The sequence below is a fragment of the Neofelis nebulosa genome, chromosome 1 (genome assembly GCF_028018385.1).
Source record: "Neofelis nebulosa isolate mNeoNeb1 chromosome 1, mNeoNeb1.pri, whole genome shotgun sequence".
Classification (NCBI taxonomy): domain Eukaryota; kingdom Metazoa; phylum Chordata; class Mammalia; order Carnivora; family Felidae; genus Neofelis; species Neofelis nebulosa.
The window spans coordinates 128,586,775-128,606,010 of NC_080782.1; positions in this window are offsets into that span (position 1 = coordinate 128,586,775).

The following is a 19,236-nucleotide window of genomic DNA, read 5'->3' on the forward strand; positions in this document are numbered from 1 at the left end:
GCCTCAGGCACCAGAGGAGAGGGGAGATCAGGGAGGGTGCGGAGGTGAGTAGAGGAGCTCACAACTTCAAAGGATGACAGTGTTGTGTCAAAACACAACACCAGCAGGTCCCTTACCAGAAAGGCAGAGCGTTCTTAACCAGAACAGCCTTCCAGAGGCACACATGAGGAAGTGGACAGCTTCCTTGAACTCCATAAGGCAATCTCCCTAGAGACCAGCAAGGCTGGTCAGAAAGCCTCCACAACTCTGAGAGGTAGATATTATTATCCCCGTTTTGCAGATAAGGAAATTAGGTTCAATGTAACCTGCCCAAAGTTACCCACTTAGTAGATGAATTCAGCCTCTAAAAACAAAATAACAGATGTCAGCTCCACAGCATTGTCCCAGTGGACAGAGGACCTAATGCCAGTAACAGAAGAATGCAAATTAATGTACAAATACTAAATCCCTATGGGGCGCCTGGGTGGCTTAGTTGGTTGAGCATCCAACTTTGGCTCAGGTCATGATCTCACGGTTCGTGGGTTCGAGCCCCACATCAGGTTCTGTGCTGACAGCTCAGAGCCTGGAGCCTGCTTCAGATTCCGTGTCTCCCTCTCTCTCTGCCTCTCCCCCTCTTGTGCTCTGTTTCTCTCTCTCCTCTCTCTCTCTAAAAAATAAATAAACATTTTTTTAAAATACTAAACCCCTTCTTTTTTTTTACCAAATCAATAGACATTTTTTTTAATTGATAATCCAGAGTTAGTAAAAGACATCAGGAAGCAGACATTTTCAACCTCTGCCAGTAAGAGTGTAAGCAGAGCCTTTCTATAAAATAACCAGCAATACATGTGACCATTCAAACACCCACACTGACTTGGCAATAGCTGTAACCATTTTCAATGGATGACTCTCCAACTCAGTGGTTCCACGCCCAGCATTTTCACCTGCACACCTAAACCAAGATGTAAGGCTGTTCACAGCGGCATGCTCTGTCATTTTTTAACATGATACAGCTCCACCACGAAGTTGTCATGTGGATGTGGGAAGTTACCCAGAATCCACTCTTAAGTAGAACAATCACCATTCACGCTGTTATCAAAGTTATGAGTCAGTTTATATTAAAGAGGTACGCACACACACACAACTTGTAGAAGGATCCCTAAGAACTGTTAAGAGAGGTGACTTTAGGGAGCAGAGGTTGAAAGCCTTCAAGTTTTCACTATACACCCTCCTGCACTCTAAGCTTTAACCACGAATGTGGTAACTTTAAAAGCACCCATAAAGGGGCACCTGGGTGGCTCAGGTGGTTAAGTGTCCGACTCTTGGTTTTGGCTCAGGTCATGATTTAATGGTTCATGAGTTAGAGCTCCACGTAGGGCTCACACTGACAGTGCAAAGACTGCTTGGGATTGTGTCTCTCTCTCTCTCACTCTCTCTCAAAATAAATAAATAAATTGTTAAAAAATTAAAAAGAAAGAAAGAAAAAATAAAAGCACCCATATGATCACTTCTGTTACAGAGAGGTTGTGGGAGAGGGATGGGCTGAATGGGTAAGGGGCATTAAAGAATCCACTCCTGAAATCATTGTTGCACTATACACTAACTTGGATGTAAATTAAAAAATTAAATTAAATTTTTAAAAATTAAAAAAAATAAAAGAAGACAAGAAAACAACAAAAAAGTACCCATATGATTTAAGCCAGAAAATCCACTTCTAAGAATTTACCAAAGAAAAATGTGCCATGCTCTCCCCCAATATTTGATGAATAATAAATGTGAGCATAAAGCCAGTGAGGAGGGTGTTCGCCCATGTGGAGGAAGAAGAAAGGAAGAAGCAACCTATGTTTCCATCCACAAAGTACCATTGTGAACAGGAGCCACAGCCTCAGGGCAGATGGTCAGGAATACCCATGGAGACCCACATGCACACACAGTACAAGAAGAGGAAAATCTCAGTCACAAAAAGGTGGTCTGGACACCATTTTGGTTTTTATAACGAGATAGTGAGATTATTAAACTTTTTTCCTTTGTATTTTCTTTCTAGAATAATCATACGTTGCTTTTTAATATGGAAAAACACTTTTATAAGTACATGATAAAGCTAGAGCAAAGGCTTGGGTGAGATGCTTGCCTCTGTATACATTGAATGGCTTCCATAATCTCGAGTGATGAAAACACCCAATCATGGGGTGCCATCGGATGTAACTCACTACCGGCACGTCTCACAGCACCCAGGGAAAGAATGGTACCCCACCTTTGACAATAGGTGGTACCCACACTAGGACGTGGTCATGAAATACAGGCTCCCCATCTCAAGTCCCTATCCTTCTGCCCCCTTGGGCCTACAGGAGGTCAGCAGCCCAGGGGGCTAGCCCCAGGCTGGCAGTGTGGGAGCAGAGCATGGCACCAAATGCACTGTGTCAGGGGTCCAGGCCAGACCTGCTCTGTCATGCTGGGGGACCTTGCAAGGGCCACAGCCCCTCTCTGACACTGTTATCTTTATACATGACCATAACTCCTGCCCTGCCTACCTTACAATAGGACTGACAGAAGGAGCAAATGAGAGGCCTAATGTGTGCCAGGCACCAGTGGAATACATGTGAATGAGCTTATTCCTCTTCGATTCCATGCCTGACTCTCACAGAGCCAGGACATAAATCTGGAGATGCTCCCAGGAAGCTGAGGATGTAGGTTTCCAGCCAACCCCCACTCCTACCACTGCACCCATCCCCCCTCCCCGCGCCACCTCGCAGAGCACTCAGCCACACACACCTGCTGTCCCCTCCCTGATGCGTCTTCAAGGAAGTCAGAGTCCCAAAGAAAAGCAAACCCTTTGGGCGGCTTCTGGAAGCAACAGTAGCCTTACTGTCCCAGTTATAAGAATCCCTTTGCAAAGAAAGTTTTTACAAAGAGAAAGGCAAAGAGAAAAGGGGGGGGGGCGGGTTAACGACAACAGAAGGGCAGAGCAAACCATTTCAAGTCCTGACATAGGCAAACTGGTTCTTAAAGTCACCTGTTTCTGAACAGGAACGCAAAGCTCTGTCCCGTCATGCCACACAGCTGGGGCTCAGTGCACTGCCAACTAACTTACATAAGCTCATGAAAACCCCATTCTTTTGAGTTCCCTGTTTGTGCAAATAGTGTCAGGGGCGCATCCGAGCACCGTGGCCATCCATCATCGCCTGTGCATTTCCCAGGCTGGCGCTGACTCACCTGGGCCCGAACCCATGCTGTGTACACACCACGGGAGCGGTGCCTGCTACAGGCCGCGTCTGTCACCACAGGGCCTTCCGGCCTGTGGCCACCTCTTTCGCATAGATCAGGCCCACAATAGCCATACTAATGATGATGAACCCCCGAGCATTCAGAGGGAGAGGAAAGGGGCCTCAGGAACTGAGATGATACATGACGTGTTTATTTTGATCCATCAGCCCAACCAAAGCTTGGGGGTTCGGAAACCACTGCTCTGCCAGCACATCTGCCCTAGAAAGAAGACAGTTAAGGGGCTTGAGATACCCTGGCAGGAAGCACCAGCGCCAGCAAAACCTCAAAGGGGACCTTCACTCTGCTCCCAGGGCACAAGGGACAGTGGGGCCCTAATAACCCAGGATCAGCAGCCAGCAACTAGCTACCAGCTGCCCTCCAAACCAGTTACTTAACCCGCACACAGGAAATCTTTTCTAGAAGCCCACTTTAAAAAGAAAATACACACATACCCATTTGGAACCTCAGAGCACAAGACCCAGAGGACAAGAGGGATCTGGCTGCATGCGCCCATCATAGCCTGGATTCAGGAGAATGAATCAGGATCAAGGCAATGCTTTGATTTTCCACAGCAACAAACACCAGGCAAGGCCCACTTCTGTCCATGAAAAATGAGGTACATTTACTTAGTTACATATTTGACATGAGCTCAGATGAGCAAACGGTATAATACATCCCACTATGATACTTAGAAACTTTATGCCTTAAATTCTCCGTGTGTATTGATCTTTGCTATTTATGTACATAAATAAAGACAGACACATTTAGGCATGTAGCTAATGTACAAAATCTGCCTAATGTCAACGCTACCCAAACAGGCTGGAAAGTGTTAACAAAAACCTGTAACGTGGTTCTCACTCAATCAACACCCTTAAAAATCAACACTTGTTGCTTCTGTGTGTTCCTGAGCAGCAAAACTGGGTAGGTCTCCTTTGGAGCACAGATCGATTGGTCTTTTCTCTGTCCCCAAAAAGGAAGTACTTTCCAGGAGACCTGGTGGGCCCTAACCACAAATGTATATCTATGACATACGTCTCATTCTGCCAGGGAACACAAGCAAACCCAGCTATTTTTGAGATTCGATCTTAGCTATTAAGCATCTATATGATCTATATACTGTTCCAGAGCCTAGAAAAGCAGCAATGAACAAAGCAGACAGAACAGGCATATCCTTAACCTCATGGAGCTCACATTTTAGTACCCTTACCCTTACCCTTTTGCTTTTGCTTGATTTGCTTCCTAATAAAGGTGACAAAATCCTTTTAACTTCACACTTTTGTCAAGAGTTTTATTTTTCTTGGGGTGCCTCAGTGACTCAGTCAGTTGAGCATCTGACTCTTGATTTTGGCCCAGGTCATAATCCCAGGGTCATGGGATCAAACCCCACATGAGGCTCTGTGCTAAGCGTAGAGCCTGCTTGAGAGTCTCTCTCTCCATCCCTCTGCCCCTCTCCCCACTCGTGCTCTCTCTTAACAACAAGTCTGATTTCTCTCAAATTTTTAAACCTTGGCTCCCATCAATGTATCTGTTAAAAGGGCCACATGATCCTGAAGTCAGTTCTAGGCTGAGAAAAGAGACCCGTGAATTACAACATGGGGTCCTATCTTCTGTTTCTGAGTTCCCCAGACAGGTCAGATGTCAGCCTATGTTCAACATTTCTGAACTTGTTGCCATCCAGCTGTGGGAAAACTTTGAGCATCAGACCACCTACCAAGAATCCAGAGAGGTCTCAAAACATCTAGCAAGTCCTGAGACGCTTCAGTGGTGCCCTCAAGAAAGCAGTACCCGAGAGTTAAAACCGTCTCTTGGAAAAATACATCACTGGATAAGGATAGGTCATATCCAGTCACATTGGATAAGGATCTAATTGTGAGTTCCAGAGTATGTTCCAAAAGGCGAGTCAAGAAAGAAGTGCCACGTTGTCCCAGGCATGTATCCCTGGCAGGAGATCTGGTCTGACAGATCCCATCAGAGGCTCCAAATTGAGGCAGCTCTAGACACCCAAGGACAAAATAAGGGACAGGGGCAGTCTTCACACCTGCCTCTCTCGTGGGGTACAGGAGGACTGTCTTTCAGCCTGGACCTCTCACCTGCCTCACTTCTGAGGGAACTTCTCTGCTCATCAGCAAAAGCGTCAGGTCCATCCATCCCTGGGCAAATCTCCAGACAGAGATGGAGCTTTTCCAAGTTTTATTCATTCTCCAACTCAGCACCCAAGAATCTAGGGACAGGAGGGCTACTCAGCAGAGTTTTCTCAGAACTGAGATAATTTATCTTCTAACCAGAAAATACATCTCAGCCAGTTACCACCTCATTCACTTCTCCAGAGTGATTATAATTATAGTATTTGTTCCATAATTACTGCCTACTTGCACATACAAAATCCCTGAATCTTAAATAAATTATAGCTCCCTTTTTTTATTTAATAGCCATTGTGCTACTAGTTTACAAAGAGGACTAGATACCTCTAATTACTGTTGTATAACAAGCCTAAGGTGAGCAAAGCTTGAGTTTTTCACAGGTGACGTGACTTACTAGTACAAAAGAGAATTATCAAAAATAATTTTACTGAACAGCCTAATTGTGGATTTCTCAATTTAGGCTCAAGGGCCAGCAATAACAGCCTTTGATCTACCCTTTTTCTGGCTTGCTACTGACCTCAACACAAATGATGAAGAAACCCAAGCTAGCCATGGTCAGTGTCCCCCCACAGGGCGTTGGGTATAATAATCTGGCGACACTAATTTCTCAATGCCTATTTAAAGAGGGCTCTGGACTTCTCTGGAGAAAAGGGGGCATGACATAGAAGCCCACTCTGTGTCTAGGGGCTATCAAGAAACATCTCATGAGCTGGGCCTTGGACCTTGGTGCTCAGGCAAGCAGAACAGATTTGCAGCAGAGGCCAGGGCGGCAGGACTCGGACAGGCAGGAAGGCGGCTGGCAACAGGTTTAAACCTCATCTTCGACGTGCCTTTTGCCTCTGAGTGGGGCCAGAAGCTGACACAGCTGTCAGAGCCCAAATGAGAATATCTGCACTGACTCCGTGCTGCTATGCAGGGAGGAGGGACTGACAGAGTCACTCCCATCCCGGGAGATGTTTGAGCCAGGTGTGCCCAACAAAAGGCAACGCCACCGCCACTACCCGCAGCACCCGTTGTTTGCTCACCACGGGCAGGAGGGGCCTCCAGGCCCAGGAGAAGCTCACGAGAAGCAAAACCTTACCTTCTGAGGCAGGCACCTCCTTTCCCATGGGGGGACTCTCTGGGAGTCTACATCCCAGATCCCAGACGGCGCTGCTCCCCAGACAAAAGTGAACTCGGCCGTGCGGAAGGAAAGCACCCCACAAGGCCGGAAGAAGGAGCCTTGCTCCTCCCTTGACCTCCCCTGACCCCCACACCACTGCCCCTGCCTGTCTGCCATCTGACAGCCATCAACTCACATACCGATTTATAGGGGCTCCCGTTTTGGGAGGCCCACATCCCAGTACTGAGATTGGGGGTGTAACTGACAGGCAATCACAGAAGTCTCACAGGATGTCATTTATAGAGATGAGCACCTTCCATGTCCCAGGCTCCAAGCCAGAAGGTGGTGACACGTGAAAGGACAAAGTGGTCCAAGTCTCTGTCCTCAAGGAACTTGTGGTGTAGTGTGGGCAGGAGTCACCCCACGGCTCACTGCCAGCACATAACCTTGGCCATGCCTCTTCCCCTTGTAGTCCCAGCCTTTATCTGGATAGCCACTCATTATCGTTGAGTGACTAGATACTGATCGAATACCTCCAGATGCTATCCACGGGAGGCCACCCGGCATGGTGGTTAAGGTTATCCCAACTGCCTGGGTTGGGATCCCAGCTCCTGTCCTTACTAGTTATGTAACTGTGGACCAGTTAGACTCCAAATGGAGAGAAGAGGAACACCTGCCTCCCAGGGCTGATGTGAGAAGTAAATCAGCAAACACCTGTCAAATGCTAAGAACAGTTCCTGGCACAGAAATGACATTTACTAAGTGCTTATTATCATTAATTATTGTTGTAGCCACTCATTACTATGATCCTATGACATGCTGGAGATCCAACAGTGAAGAAAAGACAGTCCTTGTCACTAAGGGGGAAAGAAGTGCCCAGGTGCTTGCTTTGCACAGTGGTCACTGATTGCTGGAAAGCCCAGGGGAGGGCCCCTGCCCAACAAAATGGGGATCAGAGAATTCCCCTGGAAGAAGAGACATCCCAGGTGAGCCCCGAAGGCCAAGCAGGTGCTATCCAGGCCAGGCCAAAGGAGGAGGGGGAACGGAGGACAGTCCAGGCAGGTGGAACAGCATGTTCACAGGTAGAGGCCAGAAGGGCAGCATGGACTGGTGAGGGACGTGTGGTCTGGGACACTCTCAATGGACCACTGTGAGGATGAAGGGGACTGCCTGCCAAAGGGCACTGAGAACTTTATCCCTGTACAGGTGCAGGAATTATCCAGTTTGTTTTTCATTAGACTCCAAAATAAACATCTAGAAAGAAATGTTTACTGAGGCTCAAGGCAGCTCTGGGTTGGGTCCAGTGGAACAAATGGGGAGAGTAAGACCCTCCACTTGGCTCCAGGATCCCAGGGTCCTGACTCAGACCACGGAATTCAGGCAAAACCTGCCTGCCTCAGCTGAGATGTTTACAGACGTGGGCCCAGAGCCCCCCGGGACCCCCAATGGGGCCTGCCCTGTGCCTCTGATGGCCTCTCTCTGACACATACACACAGCAGCCTGCTGCCAATGTGTCACCTGGCATGGAGGTAGGGTTCCTGCTACCTCATAGACAGAAATACCTGCTGCACAGTGTAGGGGCCAACTGCCCTTTGTTGGATTGAGGTTTGGGGTTCATATTTTTTTTAGTGTTTATTTATTTTTGAGAGAAAGACAGGCAGACAGAGTGTGAGCAGAGAAGGGGCAGAGAGAGAGAGACACAGAATCCAAAACAGGCTCCAGGCTCTGAGCTGTCAGGATAGAGCAGGGTTCGAACCCATGAACCGGGAGATCGTGACCTGAGCCAAAGTAGGACACTCACTGACAGCCACCCAGGTGCCCCGGGGGTTCATATTTTTAAAACAGAGTTCATTTCTGTAGTTTCTGCTCTAAAGCCTGTCTCAGAATAGGTAAACTGCCCTACTGCACCTGATTTTGCAAGAGGCAGGCAGCTAGGGATTGGAGCAGGAGAGCTGGGCCTGGCCATCAAGGGGACCACGGGGTAGGTTGTGAACACCGAGCAAGGGTCCACTTGGACCTTTGACAGTGGGGCCACCAACATCCATCCTAGCTGACATGGTCAGAGTCTAGCCCTAAGCCACTCATTGCATGGCTCAGACAACCAGGATAAGCCAGGTGAGAAGGCCAGTCAGCCCTTCCCTGTGGGGAATGTCTGCCAGCTGACAGCCCACCGTCCAATCCCAGACCATGACCTCCTCACCGTGTGATCTGAGGATGTCATTCACCCTCTCTGCGCCTCAGCCTCCTCACCCATAAATAGGTTTCCTAATCACCTGTAGCCCAAGAAGTTGTTTGAAGCTTTAAATTAATGACTATCGAGGGTCCAGGAGATCCTGGCATAGTCCAGCTCTCAGTAATGTTAGGCATTATTAGTCTAGTACTTTTCCGGAGGGGCAATGCCAGTGGGGAAGCTGTCACTGGCCTCCCCAAGTAGCATTTCCTGTCCTCCACTGCTTGGACACATGGGGGCTAATAGAAACAACCCTGGACATCTCCTGTTTGCCAGGGAGAAGAGGAAGTTCGGGGAGAAAAAAATTCATTCATAATTTTTATGGGCACTTTTTTTAACAGACTTGAGCACCAAGCACACCATCCCTCAAATCTGTTTTAAAATCTAAGGCAAGTCAAACAGTAAAGGCTGTAGAGCACAGTATGAATCACAATGTACATATTCATCCAAAACCAAATCTGGGAGGGAGGGGAGCTGTTCTTGGTGCACCGTGCACACTCGTGGTTCCTGGGCTCACCATGGATAGCGAGTGTGGACATCGATCCCTGTCTGTACAGCTGGAATCCACATAGGACTCCTGTAACTCACCATGATGACGACCGGGTGGGCTCTTCCTCTGTGATAGGCCGTCGAGTCTCATGTTCAACTCCCTCTGCACCTGCCTCTTTGTATGAATGGAGTCCCTTCCTCCACAACCAAGAACCAGGACACGAAGCCTCAAACAGAGAAGCTCAGCCAGATGCGTTAGACACCAAGAGCTTTACAGACACTTCTGGAAGCCACATCGTGGTCACCAGAGAGCCCACATCTCCAGAATGCACTTTCTTGTGTCCCCCAGAGAGCCCCGTCAGGAGCTCTGCTCCCCCCGCTCTTTCCCTCTCCTCCATGGGAAGCCGCAGCCCACCCCAAAGGCCAGGCCAACCAGTAGTGCATAGGAAAGTTCAGACACCTCCCCCAGCGAAGGGCCCCTTGCGCTGGGCTCCCATGCCCGTCCCAAGGGCAGCCCCCAGGCCTCCGGCCTGCCAAGTCACCGCATAGCCATCACAGAGGCCAGGGACAGCACTCAGCACAGCCAGCCAGGCCGCTGAACCGCCCCAGGGCCCACACCTTGTAATTAGTCCATGGGCCCGAGCTGGGGACAATGGCCTGGAAAAGCCAGCAAATGGGATACATGCATTAAAGCCAGGTTTCTGTGCCAAGTATGTGACTTAATTACATAGCCCAGGTACTCTCCTCTCCCGTGAACTCTCACCCCAGCCTATGACGACACAAAGGAGAGATTAAGCACGGCCTGCCGCAGGCCAAGGAGGCCAAGACTGTATCCCAAAAGCAGAGAAGACCAGAGCCAAATGTGGCTCCAAGAGGGAGGAGGAGGTGGACATGTTTTCAGCAGCCATGATCTGTGTGAAATTCTGCATCTACTTCCACAATATTTTGTGACTATGATGGCCATCTAGTACAGAAGGCTCCAGGTTTCTCAATGGCCCCAGTGCCCATAGACTTCTTGCCCAGTTCAGGCCTTCTTGTTTGGTGGCCGTAACCCCAAAAGATGGCCACAAACCTCACATTGCCATCTTCTCTGCAGCTAAGGCCAAGTCATGTGGACAGAATAAGCTACCAGCTGTGATGGGGGAGGCAGGGCCAAAGTGGACTCACTGTGCCTTTGTGGGGCCACGACCTGATGGCCACGGCTCTTATCATAAACTGATCACCCACACCTGCCAACCCTCTGCCTTGGGTGGGTCTGGCCCTCCCAAACCACATCTGGAAAGCGCTATGGTCAGTTCCTAAAGATAGTGGACAGCAGGGGTGCCTGGGTGGCTCAGTCGGTTGGGCGTCTGACTGCGGCTCAGGTCATGATCTCACAGTCTGTGAGTTCGAGCCCCACATCGGGCTCTGTGCTGACAGCCCAGAGCCTGGAGCCTGCCTCGGATTCTGTGTCTCCCTCTCTCTCTGCTCCTCCCCTGCTCATGCTTGTCTGTCTCTGTCTCAAAAATAAATAAAAAAACATTTAAAAAAAAAAAAAAAAAAAGATAGGGACAGCGTCAGGGAAACCCAGAGCAGCCCAAATGCTCTCTCTTATGAGGCCTCTCTGCTGATGTGTGTGCCCCAGGGCAGAGGGGATGACAAAGGCTTTTGTTACTGTGGACCGGGTATCTTGTTTGAGTCATTTCACCCCAGTGCTCTAGACTGGCCCCCAATCCCAGCCCTCATGCCTAGAGAGAAGGACAGGGTTGCCACCCGCCCAGGATCTGCCCCAGTGCGGAGTCAGGACTCATGGCTGAGTCTTAACAGCAGCAAAGCTCAATCCCTCAAACAGAGGTGGGTGGTTCCAACGTGTGTCAGTAGAGGGGAGGGAGCAAAGCAGGGCAGCCCAGTCAAGGAATGGTCTGGCAGAGGGAAAGGTCTCCCCAAGCCTTGCTGCTGCCCTGCCCTGAAGAAGCAGGGACCAGGAGGACGGGAAGATGCAGGGTCAGACAGACACATGTCCCGTCAGGTCCTGCCCCGCCCACAAATGTGGTAGGCCCACCACCCACCAGCCTACAGGACAGACGGCAACAAAGGCTGGACCACAGATTTGAGCACAAGGTCTCTGGAACAGCAGCAGCGGCCCTGGAGTAGGGCGAACCCCCACGTTGAGGGGGCTAGACCCCTCGGCCCCTAAGCCCTACTTGAGGCCCTCGTCCGTGCCGCCTTTGATGTACGTGCCAGCTCAGCTGCCTTGAGATGCTCTCCACATTCCTAGCCCTGCTGAGGTCCCAGGGCTACATCTGTGCTGTCTGTCACTGTGCTCCGGGCCTGGTGGCACCCCAGCCAGACCCCCTGAGGCTGTAATTGGCACACACCAGGCTCAGAGACTTGCCCAGGCCAGAAAACCAGCACTTCTCACTGCCCCAGAAACTAGTGTCCCCAGAGCTGTCCCTTCTGGTGGACAACACAGCAGGGAGCGGAACTCTGGGCTGGTCACCTCTTGTCTGTGGTCTAGGCCACTCTGGGAGCTAAGAGAGCACCCGAAGCACCACATTAGCTCCACCCACTGGGAAGTGTGGCAAAGCATCATTCCATCCACTGTAACAAGAGTGATAAAATAACCTCACGGGGCTTCAGTGTCCCCATCTGTGAAATGGTCACCATTGTAACCCTGCTTCAAAGAGAAAGGAGGAAGCATTACAGTGGAGTGTGTAGCACACTGCTCAAAATACACATGTGGCTTTCACCCTGGGGCTCCTTTTCATTAGTAGGCTCTAATCCCCATATATGTGCCTCCAATCTGTGGCTAAGATTAAGTACCAAAATTTGGTAACAATTTACCATTTCTGTAGATTTGGAGCAGATTCAAGGAAGTTCCTGTAGCAACATCCCTTTCATCACTGGCCTTCCAATTTGCTTTCCTGCGCAGCAAGGAAAAGGCAGAGCATCAAGTGAGTAGAGATGGTGGGTGGCCTGGCCACGGCCAGGGAGAGCAGAGTGCTGGGGAAAACAGCCCTGAAGCTGCACTGCTAGGCACAAGGCAGTCCCCACCACTCCAGGAGCAGGCAGAGCGGCCCAGGGTGGAGCAGCCTGCTCTGGGCTCAGACTCCTCGGGCTTCAGACTGTGCTTCCACTACTTCTTTGCTAAACTCCCCTGCCTCAGTGTTCTCATCTCTAAAATGGGAGTCACAATAGCACCTGCCGCTGGGGGTTGAATATGTATACAGAGAAATAGTGTGTAAAGCCAGTGGCAGAGAGCCTGGCTCGTGTCCAGCCCAGGGATCACTGGCTGTCACACCAGCCTCCCCAACACCATCATCCCTGCCGCACATACCAAAGGGCCTATGCTGGGCCGCTGGTCTCTAGGCAGTGGCTATAGGAAGGCTGGCATCCTGCCGTCCTCTCTCCTCCCCACTCCCAGGCTTAGGGGTTTGGCCCCACTGTTGGTCAGGGATGAAGATGCTGCCTCTACTCTTTGCCCCCTGCTCCCGGTCCCCACTAACCAGGAAGAGCCCCCATGCAGGACTCCTTGAGAGTTAGGATGGGCAGAGGCAGGGAAGTCAGAGACAGCAGGGAGGAAACCCAATCACCTGTGAGCATCCTAAAATTGTCCCTCTCCAAAGAGGAGCAGGTCCAGGGGTCTGGAAGACTCCAACAGAATGAGCCAAGATCTGTAGGACAGGGGTCCAGGGTCCTATGGTGGGGTCATCCCAAGTGAGGGAAGAATCCAAGCTGGTCCCTGAGTCTCTGCACAGTTAGGAAGCAACTGTCCTAAAAGGAAGGGTCCTGAGTTTCCCAGATAAATACTCCTCCCTGAATATATCCCAGAAACAGTCATACCCCAGGCCTCAGTTTCCTCATCTACAAGACGGGACAACAGCCACCCTTTATCTCAACCCCCAGAACAGTACCTCATACCAAAGGAGGCAACAAATGGCAAATGCCTTGAGACCTATCTGGCCAGCTCCCCGACTGCGGGGCCATTTCTCCACAGCCATTGTTGGCCTGGGCACCAACTGAGGCCAGGTCCCCTAAGCAGTGCTGTGGGGGTGAGGGCTGTCCAGTCCTGCCCTGCAGGCATATTCAAAGCCGGCCTCACTCTTCTGTGCCCTTCAAGAATGGGCTTCTGTGCCCATCAGAGAAAACAGGGAGGGGAGGAGAGTGACCACCACCCAGGGCATACAGAACCAAGGCTCAGTGGGCACCAGGAGGGACAGCGATGCCACAGCCATACTCAGAAGCAACCCTCACGCCCACTGGCCAGCTACCTGAGCATGACTCTGGACCACGTGGGCCCTCCACCAGTGGGAGAGGAGCAAACATGAGACACACTTCCCAAATGAGTTCAAGGAAAATTCTAATCTGTCTCCATTCTGAAGACTACTTTTGAAAAGTAGAGTACTTCCATGCTTGGCGGTCCTCACCAAATTGCTGACCTCATCAGCATGAGCACTGTGCCATGATTTTTTTTTTTTTTTGAGTGCCCACTCTGGGCCAGAAGCACAGTATTTCATTTAACCAGCACTTGAAGGTAGGTATTATTGTTTCCCTCACTTTACAGAGAAGGAAGACAAGGCTCAGAGAGGTGAAGTGACGTACTGCAAGCCACACAGCAAGAAGTGGTAAAGCCACTGACTCTAGAGTCTACACCAAAACACCCGGACACCGGGACACGTCTGTGGCCACGAGGACCAGAGAGGACAAGGGGCCCTCAGAAGGTGAGCAGGTGTAGCATGAGCTGAACTCCAATCACAGGCTTTAAAACTAAGCAGACCAGGATTCCCATGTTTATAGCAGCACTATCAGCAATAGCTAAAGTATGGAAAGAGTGCAAATGTCCATGGATGGCTGAATGGATAAAGAAGATGTGGTATATCTATACGATGGAGTATTACTTGGCAATCAAAAGAATGACATATTGCCATTTGCAACTATGTGGATGGAGCTGGAAGGTATCATGCTAAGTGAAATTAGTCAGTCAGAGAAAGACAAAAATCATATGACTTCACTCATATGAGGACTTTTAAGAGACAAAACAGATGAACATAAGGGAAGGGAAACAAAAATAATATAAAAACAGGGCGGGGGACAAAACAGAAGAGACTCATAAATATGGAGAACGAACTGAGGGTTACTGGAGAGGGTGTGGGAGGGGGGGTGGGCTAAATGGGTAAGGGGCACTAAGGAATCTATTCCTGAAATCATTGTTGCACTATATGGTAACTAATTTGGATGTAAATTTTAAAAAATAAAACAAGTTAAAAAAAATAAGTGGGGCGCCTGGGGGGTTCAGTCAGTTGGGCATTCAACTCTTGGTTTCAACTCAGGTCATGATCTCACGGTTTGTGGTTTCAAACCCTGCGTCAGGCTCTGTGCTGATAATGAGGAGCCTGCTTGGGATTCTCTCTCTCTCTCTCTCTCTCTCTCTCTCTCTCTCTCTCTCTCTCTCTCTCAAAATAAATAAACTTAAAAATTTTTTTAAGTAAAAAGAAACATAAGATGTAATATTTTGTTTAACTCAAAATAATAGAGAATATTGTTGCACCATGTAATCAATATCAAAAAGCTATCAGATATTTTACAGACTTTTTTTTTCACAGTAAGATTTTAAAACCCTGGGCATGCCTCACTGCACCTCTCACTTTGGATTAGCTCTATTTCCAGGGTTCCACAGCCATCATGTGGCTAGTGGCTCCTAAGGTAGAGAGTCCAGATCTCACAGAGGCGGCAGAAGTCCTTCTCCCTATACTTAGTTTGGCAAGCTTGGAACCATGAATGCCTTGCTTTTGATTAAAAGTCATTTTAATTATAGAGTATAAGATAATAATCTTTGAGTCATTCCTATGTGTCAGGCACATGCTTCACAGTGATCATGTGAGATAGGATTTTACATAGGAGGAAACCGAGGCACAGAGAGGGCAAGTCATCTGCCCAAGGTCACACAGCTACTATGTGGCAGAGGTGGGATTGGAACCCAGGCAGGCTGGACGCACAGTCCAGGCTCCAAATCCCTGCTCTACCCTGTCTCCTCAGCCTTACCTTTCCACCCACCCCTGGGCCAAACCTCCAGCGGTCCAGGAGGGCAGGGCAGTGCTAGGAGGCAGCTTGAAGCTGCTCTCTTCCTCCCCTCACCATCACCCCCTGCCGTTGCTCCCCAGCTTCCACAGCCCAGCCCTCCACCGGCTGCACTTGGGCGGCTCTCACCCACCACCACCTGCGAGAACTGGCAGGCCTGGCCTGGGAGGAGCAACTTCATTCACAGGCTGGTAAAGGGGCTAATTAAACACCCAGCCCACGCCCCCCATGACCCGGGAACCCAGCCACCTCGTTGCCCTGCTGCCAGCCCACAGGCTCAGAGCAATGCCACACAGAACTCGGCAGCGGGCAGAGCGGGGCGAAATCCCTCTTTATAGAGTTATTTTTGCTGTGGAATTTTCACTGGCCTGTAAAATATTTTTATATTTATTACACGTTTAACGGGAGCTCCTAGAATCAACAGGGTGTAAATAATGAAAACTAGGGCAGTAAAGGCCCCAATAAACCTCGCACCAGCCCTTTGATGCTCCCCGTGAGCTCCAGTTTCTCCTTCCCCCCTAGACCCTGTCCCCTTGCCCCAGAGCAAGCCCAGAAGGCCGGGGGACCCTCAACAAGTCCTTCTTTGGCTCCCACAAATTAGGCTCACCTGTTGGCAGCCAGAACTGTGCCCTTAGCCAAGCCCACTGGATATGCTGACCGAGAAAGAGCCTACTGTGCACTTGGCCCAGGCAAGTGCTCATTGGAGCTAGGCCAGGAGGAGACCTGATGAGGGCTTGCTCCTCCCCCAGCCCTCCAGCCTCAGATGGCGCTCACAGTCCTAGATCCCAAAATCAGCCACAGGGGTACAGACTCTCACTGGAACATCACGTTCCCGAGGCCACAGCGTCCCAAAGTCTCGTTGGGAGCCCGAAGTCCTAGAAAAAACTGGCCCATCCACAAATGCTGACCTCCGTGGGCTCCACAGCACCCATGCCCATGCCCATGCCCTGTGCCCACAGATAGTTTCCAGAGCCCCCATCTACACCCCACTCCCCACCCACAGGACAAAATCGGAAGGAAGCAGGACCTCACACCCTGTCCCAGACAGACCAGAAGCACAGAGCAGGGAAGGGACCAACCCAGAGGGTGGGTGTCCATCCAGTCGTGGCAGAGCCAAGACTAGCCTCAGGGCTAGGGCCCGCAGGCTCAGGCACAGAGACCTGGCCTGAGCCCCTCCCCAGGCAGAATGTTGACATTCTCTCCAAATGTCAACAGCAACTACCTTATGTCTGCCTCCTGGGGACCCTGATGGCTGGGACCTTGGTCCCTGGCAACCCAATCCTCTCCATTCTGGGTCATCGGGCTATCAGCAGTCGTGACAATCCATACAAATCCATACAAAACCAGCTATCTGCCGCCATCCCCTCACACATGCCCTTCACATACCTGGACAAAGGTAAGTGTCACTTCCCAGGCCATTCCCAGATCCCAAAGCACCCTCATAATTCCAGGCTACCCGTGCCTCTTACGGTGAGCACCCATCCCCAAGAGGATATGCTGTCCCCTCACCCAACCAACACACTAAACGTCTATTAGCGCATTTGGACATGGCCTTCATAGACGTCAATTAAGCAATCATTGCATGTGACAAGTTGACTCCGATTCTGTAGCCAGAATCCCTGCTGTTGAGTCTGGTCTGTCCTTCCACAGACAGCATTCAGGAACTGATTCCCGAACACTGCATTTGTCCTGAGAAAAGCCCCCAGTCACTGGCTGTACCCTGCCCCCACCCCCCCACCTGCTAAGTACCCATGTGCAAACTGCCCCTTCCCAGCTTGGCAGCCTGGACCAGTCAGCAAGACCACACATGGTGCCTGTCCTGTCCACACCTTCACAGTGCCTCCCCGTCACACTCGATCTGAATAACATCCATGTATCTGCCCCACCGAGAGAAGCACGTAGGGGCCCCCTGAGGGAGAAGTCCCCGTGGGGCTACAGTCAGACAAATGCCAAGGTGAGGGGAGTGGACCCCACAGCTCTTCAGACACGAGTCAGACCGGAGCGGCTCCTCTCTGGGGACAGATCAGGCGGGGCTCATGCCTGCAGCTGCTACACCACCAGGAGATTCTTGTCTCTCAACCCCTGTAATTATAGTCCCTGGTGCTCGGTTAACACCCGTGTCATTGCAGGGTGTTGGAACAAGCAAAGTCTGAGCGAGGAAAATCAAACAACAACATTTGACAAGTGGCCCATCCCCTGTGGCACCACGCTGAGCCAGGCATGGGGACAGCTAACTAGGCCTCAGCAGCCCACCCGGGGAGAGCCCTCACCTCAGGGCAGGAGGCAGGGGGCAGGAGGCTCAGGCTGAGTACGACAATGGCCTATCTGGGAGAAGTGGGGAGTGGGAGAAGAGGAACCACAAGGGCTTTGGGAAGAAGGAGGCTGGGAGGCCACCTGCAGCCACAGGAGCAGATTCAGGGTCATAGCAAGGTGCCCTCCCCCAGAGACCAGAGCTGGTAGGGAGACTGGGCCTCGCTAGATAGAAAGCAGCACGCCACAGGGGCACCTGGGTGGGTCAGTCAGTTAAGCATCCAACTTAGTTCAGGTCATAATCTCACAGTTCGTGGGTTCGAGCCCCGCGTCAGGCTCTGTGCTGACAGCATGGAGCCTGGAGTGCGCTTAAAGTTCTGTGTCTCCCTCTCTCTGCCCCTACCCGACTCAATACGCTATTTCTCTCTCTCTCTCAAAGATAAACATTAAAAAAAATTGTTTTAAGACAGCAGGCACCACTTCCCCACACTCCTGCAGTGGGTCCCTAGCCCCTCTCCACCTCGTGAGCAAGCAGGCCAGGGAGCAATGGGGTCATGGCAGATTGTGGCTTGAGCCCTCCGGAGCCCTGCCGTCTCAGCCCCCATCAGCTCTCCCACATCCCAAGAAGCTGCAGCCCACAGTGTCGGCACGAACGCCGTGCATAGAAGCTGTCGAGGGGACTTCGCCCGTGCCACTGAGTCCCCACTGGGCTTCCACGCCAAGTACACAACCTCCATCCTTGGCTCTGTGAAAGCCCCTGGGGCCCCACAGTCAGTCAGTCAACAAACAGTAGCAGGGGCCAGCACACTGGGGCAACTTGCCACACACGGAGGGTCTGCAGAATCCTCCCCTGGACCCAGGGCCAGTGCCAGCCGCCCACCAGCCCTGCCCCTCACGGCCTCCCCACACAGGACCAAACTCGGGCCTCTCACCGAGGACCAGAGACACGGCCCACTGAGCTACAACACCAGAAATGCTAGCACCTACCAGTTCCCAGCCCTGTGCTAGCACTTTGCAGCCACTCTCACTGAACCCAGCCTACCAGTTACTGTAACCACCCCATTTTATAAGTGAGAGAAGCAAGAAGGTCCTGAGAGGCTAAGGTGGCTTGTCTGAAGGGGTAGATTCAGGATGTAAGCCCAAGTGTGTTCACCCCCAAATACCAGAGGACATCTGAGGGTAGTGGGAGTCTTTTCTTTTTTTAATTTTTTTAATGTTTATTTATTTTTGAGAGGGGGGGGGAGAGGGAGACAGAGTGGGGAGGGGCAGAGAGGGAGACACAGAATCCGAAGCAGGCTCCAGGCTCTGAGCTGTCAGCACAGAGCCCAACATGGGGCTCAAACTCACAAGCCACGAGCTCATGACCTGAGCCGAAGGCGCACGCTGAACTGGCTGAGGCACCCAGGCGCCCCGTAGCCTTTTTTTTAAGGGACAGTTCAGGGCAACCCCAGACAACTCTCCCCGAGCCCCCAGTCCCCAGCGCAGGCCCCGGCTGCTTGCTCACCATCTTCCCATGCCAAGCTGTGGGGGAGAGGGAGGCGCCCCTCAGACACCGCCCAGAGAGAGGCGCTGAACACATTTCAGCTTCCCGGCACCCGCCATGAGACAGAACACATGTTTTCTGAGTTCTCTCCCTCCTCGGGCTTCCCCGGCATGCTGGAGATATTATTATTATTTATTATTTGCTGAGTGCTGACAGTGTGCTGAGCATCAGGCCTGGGAGC